The sequence below is a fragment of the Drosophila nasuta genome, chromosome 3 (assembly GCF_023558535.2).
Source record: "Drosophila nasuta strain 15112-1781.00 chromosome 3, ASM2355853v1, whole genome shotgun sequence".
In the NCBI taxonomy this organism is placed as follows: Eukaryota; Metazoa; Arthropoda; class Insecta; order Diptera; family Drosophilidae; genus Drosophila; species Drosophila nasuta.
The window spans coordinates 26401241-26410133 of record NC_083457.1 but is presented as its reverse complement, the minus strand read 5'-3'; the positions used below and the strand labels follow the sequence as shown (position 1 = coordinate 26410133).

Sequence of the window (8893 nt, the reverse complement as noted above, 5' to 3'; positions counted from 1 at the left end):
TGTTTCTTCTTGTTTTCTTTATGTCTTTATTTTAAATTTCGAATCCACTTCGCGTTACTGCTTCCATTTTCAAGAATTATAGTCGGTTCTCTCGGTATGAATAGAGACTCAATTTGCTATCACCTTCTCTCCCGCTATGAATTTTTAAGTTGAACCCACATTCGTTCTACACGTATTAGCTTTTAAATCTGCCAGCAACTCAATGCTTTTAGTTTCAAATTCATCTCTTCCGCGTACAGTCGAAGCTTTCAAAATGGGCAGAATAATAATTAACGCAGTTTTCTTACTAACAGTTTTTAAAATGTTTTTGGTGGCCACAGCTATTGGTGAGAAGGTGAGAACAATTACATAAAGCAGCGTAGTACAGTGAGTGCTAAAAATGTTTTTTCATTTTCTTCTTATCAGACATGTGAATCCGACAGACAATTGGAAAAAATGTGCGGGATTCATAACTATAAAACTGTGAAACCTTTGCTTGATTATTTTAGGCAAGTTCAAAATGAGTTAGAAAACAAAGTAATTAAGGAAAATAAGTTAAATGAATTAAATTCTGATCTTATGGGAAAGTATCACGAAATTGTAAAAATTCATGAAAAATTCATGAAGGAGGCAGCTCTATTAGATGAGTATAAAAACAAAGTACTTAAAGGGGAACACGATTTGCAATCGTGTCAAAATAAACTTGAAAAATTAGAAATTGAGACTAATTCACAACAAAATATTATTCTTAAATTAGAAGGACAATTATCAGATAAATCAACCAACTTAAAAATTTGTCAAGATGAATTAAAATCTCTCAATTCTAGGTTAATTGCGAAAGATGAAAATATAAAGAGATTTAGTGAGAATATTCAAAACAACACAGAGCATCAGAAAACACTTGAGTTGAAATTAGAGAAAAGTAAATCTGAATTAATAAAGCAAGATAAAGATATTCAGTTATGCCAATCAGAAATTGCTTCATTGAGCAGAACATCAAATAATATTAGAGAACAGAAGGAAAGAATTGAATCGCAATTAAAAGATAATCAAAGTAAGCTAATTGATAAAGAAAATCAGTTACGTCAATCTGAAAAATTAAGTCCCACAACTTGCATCCCTTTTGGAGAAAATTCAGGAGTTCATCGACTCAATGTTTCTGGTGTAGGTTTATTCGATGTTTTGTGCGATAGTCAGTTAGCTGAACCTGGATGAATTGTAATACAACAACGAGTTGGGGGAAATGAGAGCTTCAATTGGGATTGGGCAACGTATCGCAAAGGTTTCGGTGCAATGGATAGTGACTTCTTCCTTGGACTAGAGAAAATACATCGTATCACAAGTTTGGAGCGTCACGAACTTTATATACATTTGGTTGATGTGAATGGATTTACCTACAACGCTCGACTTCAAAATATCTGATGAGGACAATGGATACGCATTGAATTTTGGGTAAATTCAATGGAACTATTATTTGGGATGCGATGAGAGCCAGCGAAAACAAGAAATTCACAACATTCGATCGCGACAACGACATGGCAGATGGTAATTGCGCAGATACATACAATGGCTGGTGGCACACGGATTGTTATTATTGGTAAATATTAAAAACTATTATTTTCAATGCAATACACATAATTATTGATTGTTGTTTTTTTCTTATGCAGTAATTTAAATGCACCATATGGGCCGGATCTTCATTGGTACTTTCAAAATAAATTGAAAGAAACTAAGATGCTAATTCGCCCCATTAAAGCGATGAAGAAGTGATGAACTGAAGAGCTGAAATTCCGATATTTGACTCAATTATGTAAACATTATATAATTGGTGCATTACTATTAATTAAGACGGACATGGCTAGATCGTCTCGGCTGTTAACGCTGATAAATAATACATATATAACACTTTATAGGGTCGGAGATGCCTCTTTCTACCTGTTACATACATTTTCTGCCGGCACAAAGTTATAATACCTATTGGTAGCGGGTATTCACTTAAGTGAATAAAAGCAAAACTGTGAGGTAATATTTCAAAATATACCAAATTAATATACCACAAAAAACTTAAAATATACCAACGGCAATGAATTATGTGAATTAAATTAAAACATACGTATACGTAACATAACACAAAAATACAATTGGTTGCGAATAAAATTACATTAAAGTATGCGTGTAGTGAGCCCATAAACAGACAATGATTGATGTCAAGCGAGTGTGTGCGGTTCTTATTTATATATTTGTGTTTGCGAGTGTATGTCTGAGCGAGATATAATGGGAAATGTGAGAACAAAAAGAGCGCGAGAGCAAGTGGCAGAGGGATATGCATTCCTTTTGCAATTGAAACTCGTCATTTGCCAGTTAATTTCAAACGCAAACAACAACAACAACAAATTGTTTTGTGGGGGAGACGCTACAAAAGTTTCATTGCGCTGGAGCAGCAACAACAGCCACAGCGGCAACGGCAGCGTTTTAAAATTTCATAATTCATGAGTGGCACATCCCAGTCTCCCAGTCATTTTTACCCCAAAAGTATTGTTGCTGACGTTTGTTTGGAACACACACAAAAAAGTGCGCATAACTTTTTTCGATTTTTTGTCGTAATTTTTTTTGTTGCCTGGGAAGTAAGCAAAAAATACTTACTAAAAACAAAAAAACAATGTTGAATCTCTGTTTTGCTCTGCGTTTCTAATGCCGCAAAGAGTTTATAGTTTCGAATGGCTTTCCAGTGGCACACACAACACATATACACATGTAAGTGGGAGAATCACTTCTATTCCTAGTTGTGTGTATGTATGTGTGTGTGTGTGAATGTGTGTGGTTCCCTTGCACTGCTTTGTAGGCGTTAAAGTTGCTGCTTCTATGCTGAAAGTTAAAGCAAAAACTTTTGTTTTATGGTCTTTTATATGCGCTGTCAAAACTCCAGCAAAGCTCGCCCCCCATTCACGCGCAGAGATAAATAGTCTACATGAGCGTCCAAATAGTCGCCAATGTAAGGCTTATACCGCACTCCCCCCTCTCCACTCCACTCTCCCCTCTCATCCATTTGGCGGCTGTTTTGGCCAACGCCGATCTAGCCACCCGCCAACATGAGCGAAAGTTTTACCACCAAAGTTATGAGTTATGTGTGAAAGTGCCAACTTTACACGCTGTCACACAATTTGCGCAATTTCTTTTGCAATTTCGCGTCGACCCAGCGCACTAGGTAGACAAACAGACAGACAAACAGACAGAAAGATAGACAGAGAGACTGCAGGACAGAATAGATAGTCAGTGCCAGACAGTGACACATTCCCAGCACAGCTTTCTTAAAGTGTGTACAAAATTTATTAGAATTAATTTTTTCTTTTTTTTGCGTTCACTTTGCCAAAAACTAATTGACGGGAAAAGCGGCCACAGTTCGCTTTCAATATTTAAACCTTCCAGCGAGCGACGTTGTAAATTGTGAGCTGAATAAAAAAAAGTGAGAGAAAAGGGAAAATCTGTCGTTGACCAGCAGCGCTGACATGCTGTTAAGTACTTAACTCTTAGAGCAAACAGCAAAGGCAAAAGCAACAACAGCAACAACAACAGCAACAACAAAATCGAAAGCAGTGAAACATTTTCCGCTACAGCAAACAGAAGCTGAAAATCAAGGGTGTCAGGTTGAAACTTGGCGCAATAAAAGCTACTAACCAAAAATAGAACCAATTGAAAAGAGTCAATGTTTCGATTGCGATGACTCCATCCATTCCACTCGGGGCTTTTCGGGGACACAAATCTACATAAATCGATAAACGTTGCGAGAATTTAAATTGAATTTTTCGGGGATTTCGTAGATTACAAATTTCTTAAAAGTCTGTTAATTGTCTGTTGGCAAACTTGTAATTGTCGCTATTAATATCCTATTGATGTTGCAGCCCTAGCAAAATTCAATAGCCCAGACAAGGGCGGGACACTGTCTGTGTGTGCGTGTGTGTGTGTGTGTGTGTGTGTGTGTGGGTTTGTTTGTGGTTGTTGGTTGTCTCCACGCTGTTGGCGTTTTTAATACTGCACGCTTTGTCGTGTTTGACATTATAATCGCCTTAAATTTTGTGATGAGGTGCGCAGATGGCCCAAGCGTCCGTCCCTCTCTCCCACTCTCCCACTCTCCTGTCCCTGCTGTCATCCACATTTTACATGCAACGGCTCCGTCACAGTTCGCTCTGCCTCCGTTTCGCTCCTTCTCTTTGTTCAGCTGGACAACTTTATGTTGTGCAGCGGTCCACAAGTAAAATTTCCGTTTGAATTACTTTCTAATTCTATAATGAATTGCTTTTGTCGGCTAACGAACAAAAATTTACGTTGAGGCAATGTTTGGCGTTGTTGGCATCAAAAGTTACGTATACGTAACGTGGCGCAGTGCATTGCCAAAACGGACACTCGCTAAGTCTAAGAATATATAGTACTATATTCCAGGGGCTGTTTATCTGTGTTTGTTATATCAACAACAACAACAGCAACAAATATACAAAGTTTCATAATCACAATTTTTTTTTCGTTCGCTCTTTTGTTTTTGTTTCTTGCTTCTTATTCCGTTAGATTTTTATCATTGTTGTTGCTGGAATAATTGGGCATCTTTCAACGGTGCTGGGCTATTTTTGTGGCACCGTAACCGACCACTCAGACACTTATTTATTATACTCCTCGCATTGTATTTGTCGCATTTTGTGTTCTAGTTGGTCGACGCTACAGTTGTTGCTGTTGTTGTTGCTTTTGTTGCTGCTGTCCTGCCGCGCCAAGCCACTAAGTTTGTTTAAGCAGCTGTGGTCCAGCTGTCGAAATCCCCTGCATAAATTGCCGGATTAGTATTGTTAACCGAAAGTTTTGTTTTGCATTTTAAAAAGGTGGCCCTTCTCAAAGCAGCAGCAGCAACAGCAACAACGCCAACAACAGAATACAGCATATGGCAAATAAAGTTGGCAATTTACATAGTTAGATTAAGAGATGAAAAGGAGGAGTCATCATATATTGATGATGCCCAACTATCGTTATAATTCAGCTCAAAATGTTGTCCTTTTTTTTTGGTTTTTGTTTTGTTGCTGGTATTACATGCTCGACTGGGCAGTCTTTAAGAGGGAACTCGAGTTGCTGATCAAATTATAAACTAAAGTATCTGAAGATTGTCGATTTGTTGACTGGACCGCGGGGCTTTGACAGCATGCGATATGGTAAATAATATATTTGTATATGTGTGTGCAGTGAGTGTTTTTATAACTTTTTGATTGCTGCCACTGCTGCTCATCTGACAGGTAAGAAAAAGGCAAAACAGCCTGCAGCCATTATAGGGAGAGAATGCAAGAACTATTTGCTGACTGCGCGAATCTCAGGGCCACATACTATAGAGAGAGAGAGAGAGAGAGAGAGCTATATATAGCTCCAATAACTTGATAATGGAGCGAATGGCGTCGGGCGTCGCCGAACAATGAGCACTGAAGCAGCAGGAAGTACTTAAGAGCAACGCAGAGCACTTCCTGTTTTTGTTTTGCCAATACAAAAAGCGGCGTCAACTACGACGACGTCGTTGTCGTTGTCGTTCTGGTTGTGTTTGAATTTACAATGCTTCAGTTTCTGGCAGTTTCACGTTTTAGCTTCAGGTTGTTTTCGAGTTCCACATTTTTTGTTGTTTTTGCAAGTGCAGTTGCAGTTGTTGCAGCTTGCAGCAGCTTTGCTGCTATAAAGTTCTTTATGCAAGCGTCTTGTGTTACTGTTACCTGTTTGTATTTTGGCCATTGTATGTTGTCGTCCCACTTTCCACTTTCCATTTTTCGCTGGCAAGCAAGCAATTGCGCTCACTCGCCCCAGTATCAATTCGCCACTTCAGACTTTAATATGCATTGCTTGCGATGCTTTGGTTTGGTTTTTGGCGTCGCTGTTGAAAGTGGCACATCATCCAGAGAATCAGTGTTGCAACGTGCAACGTTTCAGCTGCAAGCTGGCGAGCAACTCCTTGGTTGACGCTACCAACACACAAAGCATTTTAATTTCTTTTATCCTTCATTACAGCTGCTTCCCTATGGCTATTTCGTTGTGTTTCGTCGCAGTTCAGTTCAGTTCAGTTTCGCGTTTGCGTTCGCGTTCGCGTTCTCGTTTGCTGCTGTAGAGTCCTTCTCGACGATGACGACGTCGCGCCATTCGCGGCATTCTGCTGTGTCAGATTACATACACTCCATTAACATTTTATGCGCTTGTATTATCGCAATTAAATTTTTAATGTTTTCATTTCAAGCACATTGCATTTTCATGTAGCCAACCCCCAGCCAACCAAACACCCTCCCATCCCATCCCTTAACCCTCAGCCCACAGCCTTTGGCATTGGCAGAGCAAGAGGCAAAAGAGGCAGTCAGAGCGGGAGGCAGAGGCAGAGGCAGAGGAGGAGGCAGCGGCAGCCAAGCAATCAGCACACGCGGCACCGCAGACAAATACCGGCAATGCCGTTGAGGTGGTGGCAATGTGGCAACCACCTACAGCACAACCACGAACATCAACAGCATCAACTGGATTCAGTTTTGTTGCCTTTGGCTAGTGGCACAAGCAGCAAGTACCAAGCAGCAAGCAGCAATAGCAACAGCTCGTTGCATGTAAATGTAACGCAACTTGGGTGCGTGAGTGTGTGTGTGTGTGTGTGCAACTTCAGGTTAAGTACGACAGTAGAAACAATTGCGAGAGCTGAAGCATTTGCTGCAATAATAATTTTAATGAAAGTGTTTGCTGTAATCACACAGAGTTTTTCCCGAAAGCTTCTACAACATAGCAACTCTACACTGAACATTGTACAACAAAAAAATGCAACGATAATTAAAATTCGCAAAGCTGATTAGGCGAGCTTCTAATGTTGCTGTTGGAATTTAAATTCTAATAATTTCTCTGAAGAAATTTTTTAGATCTACCATAAAGGTTGTTAATGTCTTAGTTAATAAGTTTTAGTAATTTCACTTCATTGACTTTGGAACTCCGAAATCCCTTTGTATAGGGGAAAAAAGCCTACTGAAATCAGGTCTTAGCTGCTTAGGTTGAAAATCTAGTATATTTTATAATCTATAGTATATTTTGAATGTCATGGTATATAGTATATTTTGAATGTCATACCTTATAGATATATTAAACATAGCCTTCGGTATATTTTTGTATTTTTGGTATATTCAATCGGTTTATTTTTAGAATATGGCTTTATTCAAAATCAGTAGCGTGTATCTCACAGTCGTGCACACTGGACTGTAGTTCCTAAGTCAAATACAAATTAATTATTATAAATTTTACTGATTTTTGACTATTAAATTGTACTACTCCTCTCGACATTTCTATTTCTCTAGCCTCAGTAAACTTAATTAATTTTACAACTATACCTTTGTGTTAAAACATTTGACTTAGCTTATTAATGACATCGTTTTCAAGCTTTGGAGTCTTCTGCTATATATTTCAAATGTTTAAATTATGTGATTAGAGCTTAGAGACAGTTTCAGCAAAAGTAACAGACAATGGAGGTCATCAGCTCTGGTCGCAGTTGACCAAATGTTTAGCTTGCATTTCTTCTCTATCAATGCTTTGCCTGACTGCACCGGAAACAAAGCTTTAATGACTAGAATATCTACGTCATTTGCCAGTTCTGAGGAGCATAGAAGAAGGACACACAGATGCCAATGTAATCAGTGGTTGTCATTTGGTGGCAGCTATTTATAAATGCATTTGAAGGAATTAGAAAACTTTTGCAGTAATTTAAAATCATTTGCTATGAATGTGCAATCAATTATTATTCATATTTATAGCCAGATACAGATTCCAATCAAAGTAACAAATGAATCGAATGTAGAATTAAATAATGGCCTAAATTTGCAGAGTTGACCGGGGCTTTTAAGCTGATAGAGCTGCTCTAGCTGCTCTTCCAATCAATTCCAATAATAATAAATTCAATTTTTGCTGTGCACGCGACTCGTGCGATGCAGCAACAGCAGAAGCTGCGGCAGCCACAGAAGTAGCAGCTAAATTGAAACGTTCCACACGTACGCCTAAAACTATCACTAGCCGAGTGTGACTATGACTATGGATTAGCAGTCGGCTAGAAGTGGCATGTAGTTCCTCGCTCTCTCTCTTCTCTTCGCTTCTCTTCGTTTTGTGGCAACGCTTGTACGCTTTGTGGCACCCTTTGCACTGCTGTCTTCACTTTGTGAGTGTGCTTCGGCTGCTGCTGCTAAACACAATTCCCGTTGCGGTGTCGAAGGCAAAACTTTTGCTTTTTCCGTTACAAAAGTTTTTCTTTAGAAAATTGTGCGCTTTTGTATTGGAAAACTGGCAATAGCAGCATCAGCACGTGTGGTCGCTTGGTCTCTGGCTCTACTACATATAGTAGTACGTATATATACTATGTTAGATATATGTATGTATGTGTGTACGTATATATGCCCACAAACGAACGCCCACACTTTGAGTCTCAGTTGGTGCCATCAACACTTGCTCATGAGCCGTAAGACGTGTTTGACATTTACGAGTAGTTCCTTCACTCGCCTTCTCAATGGCTAAACTAACCTCAATTATTTGTCATTCAATACGATTATGGCCAGGCTTGGACTCTCTCTGACTACAACGCCTTGGTTACACGCTATTTGACAATTGCGTTTGCCATTATGCAGCTTGCATATTGAACGGCAATTTCAAGTTGGCCGCGAGTCAAGGCAAAGTCAAGTCAAGCTTGCTCCTTTACATTCCTCGCTCCCTCTCTCTGTCTCTGTCTCTGCATGCAATCCTTGGTGACGCTGTGCTTTATGTCCAAATTCCCTTGTCAGAGCTTGCCAAGGCTGCAAACATGCTTAATTATTCCATTAAAATAATCTAGCAGCTACCTGAACTTTCATTTCCATTTTTTTTTTCAGTCATCTCCTTCGCTGCACTGTTGACATCT

At 39.2% G+C, this 8893-nt stretch overlaps 1 long non-coding RNA gene across 1 annotated transcript; it reads left to right on the top strand.

Annotated features, from left to right (window-relative positions):
* Positions 1-216: 216 nt before the first annotated feature.
* Positions 217-2149, top strand: LOC132790208 (uncharacterized). Its single transcript, XR_009632783.1, has 3 exons — positions 217-334; positions 406-1576; positions 1647-2149. It is a non-coding gene; the product is annotated as an uncharacterized LOC132790208 (long non-coding RNA).
* The last annotated feature ends 6744 nt before the right edge of the window (positions 2150-8893 follow it).